General features: G+C 42.2%; 2 long non-coding RNA genes across 4 annotated transcripts; both read left to right on the top strand.

Moving 5' to 3' along the window:
- The first annotated feature begins 2,328 nt into the window (after nt 1-2,328).
- LOC125523657 lies at nt 2,329-4,794 on the top strand. The gene is made up of 4 exons (XR_007290336.1): nt 2,329-2,392; nt 3,655-3,837; nt 4,457-4,617; nt 4,707-4,794. It is a non-coding gene; the product is annotated as an uncharacterized LOC125523657 (long non-coding RNA).
- A 2,516-nt stretch (nt 4,795-7,310) lies between these two features.
- Nucleotides 7,311-13,539, top strand: LOC125522589. Of its 3 annotated transcripts, none has more exons than XR_007289843.1 (5): nt 7,311-8,290; nt 8,565-8,661; nt 8,801-10,059; nt 12,281-12,371; nt 13,037-13,539. It is a non-coding gene; the product is annotated as an uncharacterized LOC125522589 (long non-coding RNA). The 3 variants fall into 3 exon arrangements; XR_007289844.1 differs by lacking the exon at nt 7,311-8,290 and having other exon boundaries at nt 8,318-8,661; nt 8,801-8,975; nt 9,952-10,059; XR_007289842.1 differs by lacking the exon at nt 7,311-8,290 and having other exon boundaries at nt 8,310-8,661.
- The last annotated feature ends 947 nt before the right edge of the window (nt 13,540-14,486 follow it).

Here is a 14,486-nt window from a genome sequence, read left to right as displayed (position 1 = left end):
GCTTCTCCTCCTTCATCCAAACAATAGGCTTCACTCCATCTCTCTCCGACACCTCTCTTTTTGTGTATCATCAAACTTCTGACACTGCCTATTTACTTCTTTATGTAGATGATATCATTCTTACCGCATCCTCTCAAAAGTTCTTAGATCGTATTGTCTCTCTTCTTAGGTCTAATTTTCTATGACTGACCTAGGACTCCTTCAGCATATCTTAGGCATTGCTGTCGTTCGAGATTCCTCCAGCCTTTTTCTTTCCCAACGCTAGTATATTCTTGATCTTCTTAATCGTGCTGGTATGCTTGACTGTCAATCATCTCGCACTCCTGTCGATACTAGTTTTAAACTTTCGGCTACCAGTGAACCCTTTTCCGATCATACTCTCTATCGTAGCCTAACAGGTGCTCTCCAATATCTCACCATTACTCGTCCTGAAATCTCTTTTGCTGTTCAACAAGAATGTCTCTATATGCATGATCCCCGGGTTCCTCACTATAATCATGTTAAACGCATTCTTCGTTATCTAAAAGGAACTCTCAATCATGGTCTCCACCTCAATAATTCTTCTCCAAACCCGTTTACCACATACTCTGATGCAGACTGGGCTGGTTGTCCTGACACTCGAAGGTCCACTTCCGGTTTTTGTGTTTTTCTTGGTAACAATTTGATTTCTTGGTCTTCGAAAAGACAGGTTACAGTCTCACGTTCGTTGGCCGAGGCTGAGTATCGTGCTGTGGCACATGCCGTTGCAGATACAATATGGATTCGACAGTTACTCTCCGAGCTACACAGGCCATTTGAGCAGGCCACTATTGTCTACTGTGACAACATATCAGCAGTCTACATGACCGGCAATCCAGTTCAACACCGACGCACAAAGCATATTGAGATTGATATTCATTTTGTTCGTGAAAAGATTGCTCTTGGTCAGGTTCAGGTGCTTCATGTTCCCTCTACGGCTCAGTTTGCTGACATTTTCACCAAGGCACTGCCTACTAAGCCGTTTCAAGATATATGTTTCAGTCTCACCGTCGTCGAGCCTGCCGTTGATATTGCGGGGGGATGTTAGAGTAGTCCTTATGGTATACGACTTCTAGTCCAAGTCAGTTTTGTACCCCTACCCCAAGTCGGTTTGTACCCTCTTATATACTCTTGTATGCCGCACCAAATCAATCAATAAGCAACAGTTTTATTCAGCTTTCAAGAAGTTCCTGTGAACCCTAATTTATTTCTTGAGAAAGCAAATTTATTTATCCTTGCTCTGTTTTTTGTGTACTATAAGATTGTTCGTTTGTACCCAGCATGTGTACGTGATGTGCCCTGCCGCTGTGTGTGCTTCCTGCTAATGTACGTTTGACCATGCGTTCCTGGCTTCCCCGGCGATGCCGACATGGCAGGGCAGGACCCAGTGGCCATCTTCGGCGCCTTCATGGACTTCGTCAGCGCCGACCTCTGCTTCATCATCTACGGCCATGACCCCTTTGCCGTCGGCATCATCTGGTACCTTGGAATGCAAATTAAATATGTTCATGGAGTGGGGTGTAATTGTGATTTGTTCAATGGCTGTCATTCGCGTTCAGCAGGGGCTGCAAGTTCTATTGCTATAAGCCTGACTTGTAGCGGCAACAACAGATTCAGATGTGGTAAGCTCATTCATTCATTCATTCTCTCAGGAGAAGAGGACCAAATTGATTCAAATTTTGTGTTCTGATCTTCATGTTGGGAGGTTTGCGATCGCATGTATGGTCGGGACTGCGTGGGTCCGGCGACCAATTGCTTGCATCTCTTGCTGTATGGTGATGATGACCGGCTCCTGTTAAATCCAATACGACTGCACTTCTTCGCTTCAGGTGGCCGTGAAGCTCTGACTCCATCCTCACGACACTCAAACCTATCTTGATGATTGCATCAAATTGCAACTCTATTATCTTTTCATACCATGATATGTGTGCATGTCTCTTCGGTTCTCAAACAAGAAATACTTTTCTTTTAGTTTGCTTTGTAGGTAACATGCAGTGTACAGTTGGTAGCAGATTACGATGCAAGTTTGTTTGTTTTCACTCCAAGCATGATTTTTATGATACATGATGCTACTCTGGGGCTGCTCCTCACTACCAGTCACAGCAAGATGGGGCCCCTGGTGGTCCTCTGAAATTTGATTCCCTCAATCGTCAAGGATCGTTTTGCTTTGAAGTCTGATGTACATTTTTTTAATCTCATGTAGGAAGAAGGTATCCCCCTTATGCGAAGATTTCTAGCTTGCCTATGTGTTGTAATGTTAATAAGTGCATTCGGCCAAACAATTTGTGGACCAAATGAACTTGTTGCGGATATAGAAGAACAAGGCGGCACACAAGGAGCTGCCTGAATTGCAGTGGCAGCGGTGTTGTAATATGTGAGAGTTTTGCATCAACTTGGTCTCTTTTCTATGCATAAGTCTGATGCATTGGCCCTTGATTATCAGGAATCAAGCTTGTGAAGAACAATTTCGTTACTTTAATGACACACACTTGCAGTAAGTCATTCAAAGATATATTCAGTACATGCTAGGTTGCCAAGCTCAGAGCCACCTGTTGTCTCCATAAATTCGCTGAAAGCAAAAACCATTTGCCCATAGTCATGTGAAACCTTCTAGAATTCTTTTTAGTATTTTGCATTGCTTGTGCATTTCTTTTTTTATCACTTCTAATAACCTCATTATTCATTTTTCCTATCGTCATGTCAGTCCTTGCTCTAATTTTTTTTGTTAATATGTTGTGCTTCTTGTGCATTTCCATTTTTATCACTTCTAATAATCTCATTGACTGTTTACATCTCATCGTGTTTACCAAGAACACGAGTGATAATTTGTTTTACAAGAATACAATAGTGACAATTTTATTTTATTTTATTTTCTGACATAGTTCTCAATTAGGCTTACAAATATTTTACATTGGCAGTAGTTCTGTCATCAAGGTTATGTGTAATCTATTCCTTAGAATGGTGTGTCAGCCATTTCTATGTAGGTGGCATGTGTGATGGCATGTGTTTCAGCCATATCGATTTAGGTGGCATGTGTGCTGGCACAAGAAAAGGAAGGCCCTGAACTGAAAGGAGCAACATATATTAATGAATTGCCTTGAATTGAGAGAGAGAGAGAGAGAGAGAGAGAGTTCAATTCTGGTCACTTGATTTCCTGCCCCAACTCCTCTAATAATCATTGATGCGTGTTTGTTCGCTCTAATCCACTGAATGAAACCATCTGTCTGGTTTAAACATAATCAACCATCTGTCTGGTTTAAATATTTATGAGTAATTTAATTTGTTTGTGCCTATAAACCGATTATAATCTAAACTATGCCAGTACAACAAGTGTGCATTGTAATATGTACTCCCTACGTTCCTAAATATAAGTCTTTTTAGAGATTCCAATGCAGACTACATACTGAGCAAAATGAGTGAATCTATACTCTAAAATATGTCTATATACATCCGTATGTAGTTCTTATCGAGATCTCTTAAAAGACTTATATTTAGGAACAGAGGGAGTACAGTTTAGTAAACTCATTGCTGTACAATGCCCACCTACTTGGAAATTGAACTTTGCCTCCTTTCCAAAATACATTATTATTCATGGAGTTTCCTGGGAGTGACAACTTTACGGTGCTTCTTTGCCAGGCTTACAGTATTTCAGGCCTCTATTCCAGCACACACATTCCAGTTGCCATTGGTGAGCAAATGAGATATGAAGTTACCAGTGATTTTCATTATACATGGTAAAAATAATGCAAATCATGCTTTATGGAGAGTTGAAATACTGACTATTGATCGGAGAAAATTTATTGGTGACAACTACCCAAGGTGCCTGTAAGCATCTGAAGTTATAGTTTAGATTATCATATTGGCTACTCTTTTAGAAGTAAAAACAATAGCATTATTTCATTTCTACTTTAGATTTTTGGGCATCCTTGTACTATTATCATCTGAGATTTGCATAATTATTTTGAGAATAGGGAGAACTGCAACTATGGTTGCCAACTGCCATAGTCAATATATATACCTCTGAAATTGCAGGAATAATAAACATGACCACCATCAGACATGTCTGTTTTAGTTTCTCTAATCTCCAACAAATCTTAAGACCATAAATGGGAGGCAAATTCACCTTCATATGAGTACGCACATGCCCACATTCACCTTTATAAGAACAATCAGCTTCTAAATAAGGCCCCCCATGTGGGGCATCATCAATACATGCCTCCATGAACGATGGATATACTAAATATATTTCACTTTGGTATTTTGGTACGTCTAAAAGTAGTGCCTTTTTCTAGCATATGAAAATTTATAGGACAGGTTTTGATAATCCATGTACAAAAAGGCAACCTTTTTAACAAAATGAGAGATTATGCTTATACTTCAGTATGCATCATGTACATATATAATGTTACAGATAATTCCATTGCGTGTGAATGAACAGAACATTGAGAATAGCGCCAGAAATTCCTTTTGCTGATATCACAAATTTTGTGCCATGGTCCATAAAGAGAACAAGTGCTGGTGTGTGTTCCGATCCAGTAAATTTTCTTCATGTGCCACACAAGTGGAGACGACTCTGCTTTTTTACCATGATCTTGAGGGGTACAACTTTATCTATGTTCTATATGTTCATAGACATGCTAAACCCAAATAAAGATGCAACTAATATAACATCTTATATTGTCTTTCAGTTATGAGCTTTATGACAATAATGACTCTCAAGTTCAGCAAGAGCTCGTACAAAAGATATGGAAAGTGTTTGAGACTATACTAGAAGAGGTAATTACTTCTCTCAGTTCATAGTGCCTTCTTTTGCTGATACCTCTTGGGTTTTGATTTCTTGTAACATTTATATGCACACAGACTGGAAAATTAAGGGAATAAACCAAGGAAGGTATTTCTATATCTAAGTCCATTGTAATCATTTTGGATTGAAATTCACGTTTGGCAAAAGGTCTTGATATATGCCTTTGTCACAGGTCTAAATGTTATAAGCATGGCTCCCCACATCCAATTTTTCAGGCCATGGAGCTTCTATGGTTGGTTCATATGTGGTTATCGAAGCAGGATAAGTTCTTGAGAAGGACTCTAATTGCTATGGACCACAAGATTTCAGATGTCGCTCCCTATTGCGTATTGCTGTTGACATTGGACTTGCTATCCAGTAAGAGGGACATTGGGATCATTGTTCATCTAGAGAAGTCAGTGCCAAATCTATGTCAGAATATTGGGATGTTAATGATTGGAGGTGATGTTTTTCTCTCCCATACCTAAATTATCTTTAGTATAAGTCCATATAAAGAAAACTGCAGTGTTCCAACTATTGAACCACAATTGTTAAATTAATTAATTTTAGCTATGTTATAGTTTGAGCTGAGTGCTTCTTACCATTTTTACTTCTACTAGATTCATTTGTCACTGAGTTTTTAGAGCTGGGTACTTGACAAATGAATTACATCACTTTTCTGTCTGAGAGTCGATTTTTTGTGCGTTAGATGGATTGACAAGTACCAAATATTAATGCCAAGCAGAACTAAAACCTGTCCATGGATTACCTTCAGTCCCGCATTCCAATCAACAACATTGGGCCGAGTGAGCACGCGGGTGGTGCAAGAGGCAATGGGCAGCCGGTGAAGACTGAGTGGTGAGTGGCGGTGGCGAGGTCGAGCGGTTGGCACCAGCGGCGAGTAGGCAATTACCGTGACGGGCGAGCGGACGGGGCGAGTAGGTGTCACGATTGCATCACAATTGGAATAAAGTAAACAATGCATACGTGTGGCCATTGACTGATTTTGTATGTTGTGTGCTTGTGTTAAGAGCCAGCCAAATCAATCAGCCAAGGGCCATTATGTACGTGAGTGTATTAGCAATGTGTATATCCGAAGATTATTTCTCAACTCGGCATGTGGGTAGAGACTAAAAAGACGATGCCATGGTAGCATGGCAGACCTGGCAAGTGCCACGAACATCATGATATTCTTCTTTTTCTTAATTCCTTGATTTGAAAAATAATTTGCTATGTGTGTAGGAACATAGCAGTCGGGCAAACGCCACTTTGGCATCTTGATCTATCAAGGGAAATAATTTCTTTACTTTAGAAAATGTGGGTTCAGATTGGTCTGTTGAGTTATGGTTGGCTGATCGGAATAATTTTTCTATTTAAAAAATATAGCAAATAGCATTCATTAGAGATTGGTCTGTTGAGTTATGGCTGGCTGATCGGAATAATTTTTCTATTTAAAAAATGTAGCAAATAGCATTTCATTAGAGATGGCTTTGCAGCAAATTACAAATCGCGCAAACCAAGCCATCACCGCCTCATCGCTCTCGCTGGGAGCGACAACAACCGCCGGTCTCTTCTTCGCCTTCTTAGCCGGCATCTCCCCCATACGGATGCGTCGCGGCACGAACCACTCCGCCACCGCCTGGGACTCGACCTCCGGAAAGTTTAGGTCCGTCTTCGGCTGTCCGGCACGCCACACCGCCACATCGTAGGCACGACCTCATCGGTAGTGGGCTACGTGCCGAGCCACGAACGCTGCTCGGCGTCGGAGAACTCCAGTCCGAAGTTCCCGGAGGGCTTCGCCCTCATGCCGAAGAAACCGGACTTGCCCTTCGGCGTCTTCTTCGGCGCCATCGGGGAGCGGGCGACGGCCGAGCGGGGAGCGGGGCGGCGACGTGCGGAGTGGGGTGGAGGCGGACGGAGCGGGGCGACGGCGTGCGGTGCGGGGCGGAGGCGGACGGAGCGGGCGGCGGACGGAGCAGCGCCAGAGAGGAGGCGGACGGAGCGGGGCCAGGCGGAGGATGGACCAGAGGCGGAGATGGCCGGAGAGGAGGCGGGCAGGGTCGGGGCAGGCGAAGGCGAACGCGATGGGGCAGCGCGGTGGCCAAGGCGGGATGGAATCAGTGGCGGGGTCTGCATCTACGATAGAGCGAGGCCTTAAAAAGTTAACATGTAACTCTTGTAAATTATTTCAGGAGTCCGTGGCAATGCACGGGCACTCTACTAGTATAGAATAGATAGATAGATAGATAGATAGATAGAGGTATAAATAGATAGATAGATAGATAGATAGATAGATAGATATACAAGTGCCTCCAATGTCCGGTGACGGTAACCCACAGGCTAGATGAGAGTGGTCACAACGAGATATCTCTACTTCTAATGGAGCAGTTGATAGTCTCCGCTGGTCAAGTTTCGTCCCACCATTTTCGTCCGGTTTTTTTCATAGGTTAACCTTCATAGATTTTTTTTCACACCACCCCTCCCGCAAAAACCAGTACAACGCCCCCACCTCTCGATCCCGATGCGACCTCTCTCTTTCCCCCATCTCCCGTGCCGCCGTCGCCTTCATCTCCCGCTCCGCTGCCGCCCCTGCTGCTCCGCCGGCCTGACCTCTTTGTCGGGCACGGCTGCAGGAGCATCCCCACCTCTCCACTCCCTCACGCAACAGCACTCCAACCCCCCACCCCCACGCTCGGCTACCGCTAGGGTTTCTTACCCTCGCTGCCCCGCCATGATAGCTTGAGAGTGCAGTCGGCGGCGGCGGCGAAGGCGGCTCCTCAGAGCAGGGACACGTCTCCCGTCGAAATCCAAGTCCGTTCGTGCGAGCTTCTCCTCCCCTCGATCCGATCTTCACCTTCGCTCATGGTGGCCGTCAGCTGCCCTCCCGCCGGCGGCCAGCTTGACCTGCACGGCACTCGGTTGCCCACATGGCCCGCCTCCTCCCCATCGCGGCACTCTGCACGGCACTTGTTGGCCGCCGTTGGGCTTGCTTGCGGCGCACAGATCGGGTCGCGCGCGACGGCTACATCATCGCCGGATCTGTCGTTTCGTCCGACAGCGACCCCAACCCCAGCGCCCTCCTCCACCGCCCGCTTCCCCCACTCCCGCTTGACTCCACGGGCCGGTGGCGACGCTCTGCCCGGAGATCCGCGGATCTGCGTCTGCCAGCCGCATTTGGCCCTCCGTCCACTGTGCTCTGCCGGCCCTGGCTCGCGCCGGGGTGGCCCTTGGCTCGTCACCAGGCTCCTGTGTGGCTTGCTCTCGCACGCCTAGATGCACCATTGTCGGGTTCCCTGTTGCCCCTATGATATGATAAATGCATCCACCCCTCCCATTGGCTTGGGTACCTGATGGATTTGGTCTGGTCCGCCTACAGAGATGTTGGTTCCGTTGTTTGCACATGTATCCTGATGCCGGTTTCTCACCATGGCTGTCAAGTACCGCCTTGTGAAGGAGTGGAGAAGACAACGTGCTCTGGTTCTCCTCCAGGTCAGCCGACAACTTGTCGATTTGTTGCTCTTCCCTTACAAGGCATGACATCCCCTTCCTGTGTGCTCATGCAAACATACAGTTCTTGATTTTGAAAGTAGTCTAGGATTTTCCTATTTCTCTCCGGAAATTGATTATATTAGTTCAATTACGTAAATATCTTCCTTGACAAGATTAGATTAATTTCCCCACTCTGTGATTTGGATTGATTTCTTGAATTCAGCCAAACACCTTTGCTTGTGCTCCTAATTTCCCATCACTCTTTTTGTCACAGCATGGTCAAAACAATGGTGCCTTCACCCTTGCTCGTGCCTCAACCCACATGGTCATCTTTGAGACGTGGTATTCAGTCACATGACAGAGTTCTCTTTGTAAGTGATTAGATGATTTGGAACTCGCTCACTTGATGCATGTTCTGGAAGCTGCATCCACCACTCATTCTTGATGTCACTCGTGTGGGACTCTGTCATTTACTGATTTGAGTATATGTTGTGGGTTGATGTGTTGCAGATCCTTGAGGTCAGGTGCGGCAACTAGCGACATGTGCTGGAGCTTCTGGCGGCGACATCACCTGCATCGAGCTCTCCCTGGTCGCCTTCGAGAGTGTGTGCGGCTCCGTCAAGCTTGTTATGACGCACTTTGAATTTCCGAGCAAGTCGCAGCCTTTTCAGATTCATCAACACAGGTTACATCAGTACTCAATATGGTTCAGATGCATAATAGTACGTACTTCATTTCCTTTTTGTTGTTTACGGTGTCCTACAACATGGATCATATATATCGGTTATCTTTCAAGTTCAGTTTGCTGTGGCGAATTCTTCTTGAATTTGTTGCAGCAAACTTGTGGTCATGTATGGTTTTTAGTTTTCTAAGCCTGCATAGTTTAGAAGTTAGAACGCTCATTCATGTATTGTTCTAAACTGAAAGTTTAAGTGGCTTTTCCACCCATGGTATTGTGGTGGTCATAATAGCACACCTCGCAATTATTGATGGCCAGATCTACAAGCCCTGAGCGGTGTGTGTTTTAGCCCCCTCTGCTTCTCCTGGGCATCAATCTATGCACAACAAGCTCTTCAGTGCTTGATGACAAATAAAGGTTGCATCTTAGATAGTTGCTTGATTTGAATGAGCCATTTTGCTCTCAGCTAAAAGTCAGATATAAGATTATGTTTCTTGGCACATGAGTTATTTTTCAATCAACGCGTGGCGAGTCCACTTCGAACTGGTATATGCACTTTTTATTTGAAACTGAACCACCATGGTTTAATTTTATTTTCATTTGGACAAGTTACCCCAAGTATCATCAGTTCATGATGACTGGTTTGGTGTGGTGAATTGATCCTGGTGCTGATTTAAGAGTTTTTTATGACACTGTCTTGTAAGGGAGTAAGGTCTGGTATCTATATGGCTATTATTTTGTCTCTTACAGATTGCCATATATGACATGCTAATTGTTTTTAGCTCTTGATATAGTTAAACTTTTTTTTCCAAAACGAAGGCAAAAGATTTGCCTCATCCATTAAGTGGGAGGAGAATAGAGTTAAACTTTGGATGCACCAGTGCCTGATGCATATGTTTGTTTACTTGGTTTGAACTATGAATGATATGTTGTTATCCTGATTGCATGCCTGATGAGTTGGTTCTGCTGGTATTTTGAGGAGGCAAGCTGTGGTTTTACTCCTGGCCCTGAGAAGGGTGAACTAGGCCATAGCGAGGGCGCCTTCAGGAACATCGAGTCAGGGTGCCTCACTTTCTATTTCATCTGCGAGGTAATGAAGGCAAAAAAGAGTTTCTACTCGCCCTGTTCTTGCAACTAAACAGAGAAAAACTGTGTGGTTACTGAAGCATTATGGTTTGTAGTTACCGAAGCATTGCATTTGTTGAGAAAGTGTTCCTTATACCATGTAAGTAGGGACAATTACTATTTAACTAGGTACAATTAATATTTAACAAGCCACAATTGATCAAGCAGTCAATGCTTAAATATGCCCGTACTATGTCGTATCCAGGATGGAGCTTTGCTAGCTTTTGAGTTGGATTCTCTTTCGACTACACCTAAATATGACAAACCAAAAGTAAATGAGCTCATTTTAAAAAACTGCAGTTTAAAGGAAATTATTACAATATACTTGCTAGACCTTCTCATTACACTCTTTCACTTTTTTGGCCTAACACTATCCTGTATAGACCTAATAACAGAAGACATGGGAAATGCTTTCGTAATAATGTTTTTTTGTTAGATGCTCTGTTTATTTAGTGTCGTTGATCCAAAAACTTGAAAGTGTAGAAATGTAAATGCATGGGACTATAGAACCAAGTATTTCTCGATTTGGTGATGCTTTATTCAGAGTTCTTATGCATCAGATTGGAGTGTTACCACAAACCTGTTATTTATTTCACTTCGTGTGAGTTAATGCCTAGGCCTTTTTTGTGTCCCCTCTAATCATTGCATTTGTATCTTGATCATTGTATTAACGAAAAGCAAAATATTTCTCATGTTTTGCTCAGTGTGTCTACTTCTCTTCTTTATTATATTAACTAGTTTTGGATGATATTTCACAAGAATGACATTGTTAGATTTAGATTCGTTAGGTTTCAACGCATTTGAATATGACAGTTATATGCCTATGCCTCTGTGCAAGTTTTACCCAATGGTACATCAGTGTTTCACTATGAACGACTTCACTGGTTGTTAGGAATATTTCTTATTTCACACTGAAGTGTTTATCAGTATGTTGGAAGAACATCATAGCCAATCAGAGAATGCAGGTGCTAGATGTGCTATAATTACTCATATGTTGGCTGTTGATATATGAGCTTTGATGAACCTAGCTTCAGGAAAGTCGTTCTATGCATTCCAATCCAAAAATAACTTCAGAAAACTGATTTTCATTTCTGAACATTATTCCGTTATCGTGGATATTTCCACTCTGTTTCATGTGTGATTAACATTTTTAGTTTGCTATTTCATTACTAACTCCACAGACAGATAGACTGGTAGATAGTCACTCAGAGTGTTTGATCCTCCTAATCACATCATATCCGTCTCTACCTGTGGCTTTAGACAAAAACGTCCATGCTCAATACAGCTGGTTCCCCCAAGTTCAGCAGTGACCGTATGATACACAAGTACGCAAAAGATATATGGGATATCATCCCCGTCATCATGCTTTGAATAATTTAAGTAGTTTACAGAAACCTTGAGTCTGTGAGGCGCAATCAGTCACAGATTTGCCTCGACTCCTCATTGGGAAGGTGTTGCTGCCCCAGCTTTGTGTAGGAACATGCAAGTTCTGACATGGGCCTAAGATCTGAGAGCATGTAGTTTCATCACTCACTCGCTGATGGTTATATTAAATCAAACCAATTTGTGTCAAGCATCTCTATGAACAGGGAACATTTTTTTGGTAGAAATTCCAGATTAACTTGATAAGAGAGCAACATCAGGATTTTATGTTTGGAACTATTGAAATTATTTTGCCTTCTCTACTGATGGCGCAAAGAACATGAAGAATACGAGATATAATAGATAGAGCAATGAATCTTATCACCAAAAGATTACAGAGGACAGTTATCCCACATTTTGGCATGGTGATGTTACCGGACGGTGTTCTTCCATGCTAACTATAATGCACCCACATTTTGTGGCGACAGAGCTAGGACATACTATAAATCTATGATAGATGCAGAAACGTGTTCTTCTATAAGCATGTGCTTGTAACATGGGCATACTAATAATTCCATCATGCTCCCTTCTCTCTCGCTCTTCTTTTGAAATCCCATTATATGAATAATAACATGAAAAGAATGGGCGTTTTCCAGAGCTTGGCCTAATTTAATATGTTCTTATGGTACTACAAAAATGGTAATATGTTACTACAATGTATTTTCCAGAAATCTCATTGTTCATTTACTGAATAATACTAATTGCTATCATTTTATTTTTCAGGATACCTCTAATTATTTTTAATGTGATATGTTTAATTGCAGGGTGATACGTATGAAGGAAAAGAGCCAGAGCGGCGCTTGGATAAAAGTCAGTGCTGGAATTTGTTTGGCATATGCGGAAATCTTAGTAAAGGTAAGTTCAGTCTTTCACTCGCTCACCATGTTTTTTTGGTCTGCATTATTTTTCTAATCTACTTTTCAGGAGTGGCTATAGTCAAATGCTTTCATGTACATGATTGGTATGAACTTCTCATCATAGCTTGGACATATCTCTTTTCACACGCGATCTTATTTACTTGAAAAATAAGTTATATACTCTGGGTAATAATTTGACGGTAGGCCATTTCAATAATTCTATTTGTTTCAGGCATTGGTAGATTGTGTTACAACTGAAGAGTTTCTTGTGCTAATACTTGCAGATCTCGACACACCCTGAACAATGAGCACATGTTACCAGCCACATTCCACACATGATGTGTTCTTTTCAAAACAAAGATACCCTGATACATGACAAAGTTGTAGCGTTAATCTCAAAATTATGCTTCTGTAGTATGTAGTGTAGTATACACTATAAACCTAAGAGTGGGTAGCTTCAGCTTGCTTCTGTATTATGCTTCTCATTGATAACCTAGCCCATGCTTGATTATAATACACATTATTCCTGTTGAAAGCTATATTAAATCCTAACTTTTGACTCCTCTGATAATGAAGTGAAGGTGCATAACCGCATCTTCCATTGACTCAAAAAAACGTTTAAGTATTATGATTTTTTTAATGTTCTGAATGTATTTTTCTCAGGATAAGGACGCACACGGCGGTGAGGTTAGTAGGGGCGTAACAAACGAGAAGGGCGGGCGTGGCAATGGCCATTCATGTGTCAGACGAAAATTGTACACCCACATGTGTGACGAGGCTGGACTTGACATATGCATCAACAAGCATGGTGATGAGGTGAGAGTTGGAAGCGTGGATGTACTTGACAAGGAGCAAGTAGATGTGAGCAAGCATGGTGGGCAATGTCGACGATGTTCACGCGAGTGAGACAGTTTGAGGGGAATGCCTGTGCATATTTGTGGCGGAATGGACAGTTTGAGGGGAATTAGCCTGTGTCTTTGGACAGGTTGTCGACAGATAAAAGTTTTATAGTTTGGCTTGAGGAGTAACATAGACAGGCATGCTGGTGCTATAAGGCTATATCTCTCTTCGTGGACAAGAGCATACAATGCTTCAAGTTTCATGGAAGTTTTTAAATTCCATTATGAGGCTCAATCTGAAATAAAATGGTGTCTTGCTTTACCAAACTCTTGATGTGTCTGTGTTTCAACTTGTTATGTTGTCCTTACCCTAACTTTTTCATTCTTAGTTGTAAGATACTACATATATCTAATGATCCTCTGAGAAAGTAATGATCCTATGGGAAAGGAACCCACAAATTATGTGGTTAGTGCTTGTAGGGTAATGTGGATTTAAGACAACAACATATCACTTCTTCCTGGTTAAAATGGAACATACGGAAAACATTCCCAATAAGTAGTGTTATTTAGAAACCAAATTTGTTTGTTTGCTTAAGTGAATCTATTTAATGTATACTGCCGGTGTGGTCAGAGCTGGTTGCACCATTGATAGTGGTGATAAGTTTGGATAAGAGAGGGGGAGATAGTGGATAGAGGAGGAACAACAGGAAAAGAGATTTAACGGGTAAACAAATAATGACACCGTCTCATGTGCACCAGAATTATCTCTACTATTAATGGGGAGTTGGTAGTCTGATATCCATGGTTTAATTTTACCTCATCATTCCTGCTTGTTCAAACATGTTTGATGTACTTACACATTAACAAGAGTGTATGAAACTCTTTACAAAGAAATTTGTATCCAGTCTCCTATAGTAATAAATGTACTGCATGCTGGCGGAGTTGAGAATTGTTGTTAAAATTTTGTAAGTGGTAGCAGTACAATGGTTTGCAACATTTTCATTGTGCCTTTAAATGACCTATAACATTCCTGTTATTTGGTTTTGGTCCTCTGCTTTTTTACTCTTTACTTACTGATGAAGATAGCATATGTTCCTGCTTTTAAATGTAATTATCTGTGCTTGCTTTTAAATGTAGTTATCTGTGCCTCCAGTTGGTAGAGATTAAAGTATTTTAGACCTTAAGCATTCTAAATCCTATATCCTTTGCTATTATTTATGAGCCAGATAGAAGGGAAAGCAGAGGGAGCACAATGCCAAGCAAATGTGGCGGGA

Source organism: Triticum urartu, chromosome 7, assembly GCF_003073215.2.
Source record: "Triticum urartu cultivar G1812 chromosome 7, Tu2.1, whole genome shotgun sequence".
Classification (NCBI taxonomy): domain Eukaryota; kingdom Viridiplantae; phylum Streptophyta; class Magnoliopsida; order Poales; family Poaceae; genus Triticum; species Triticum urartu.
This window is presented reverse-complemented; position numbering and strand designations above follow the sequence as displayed.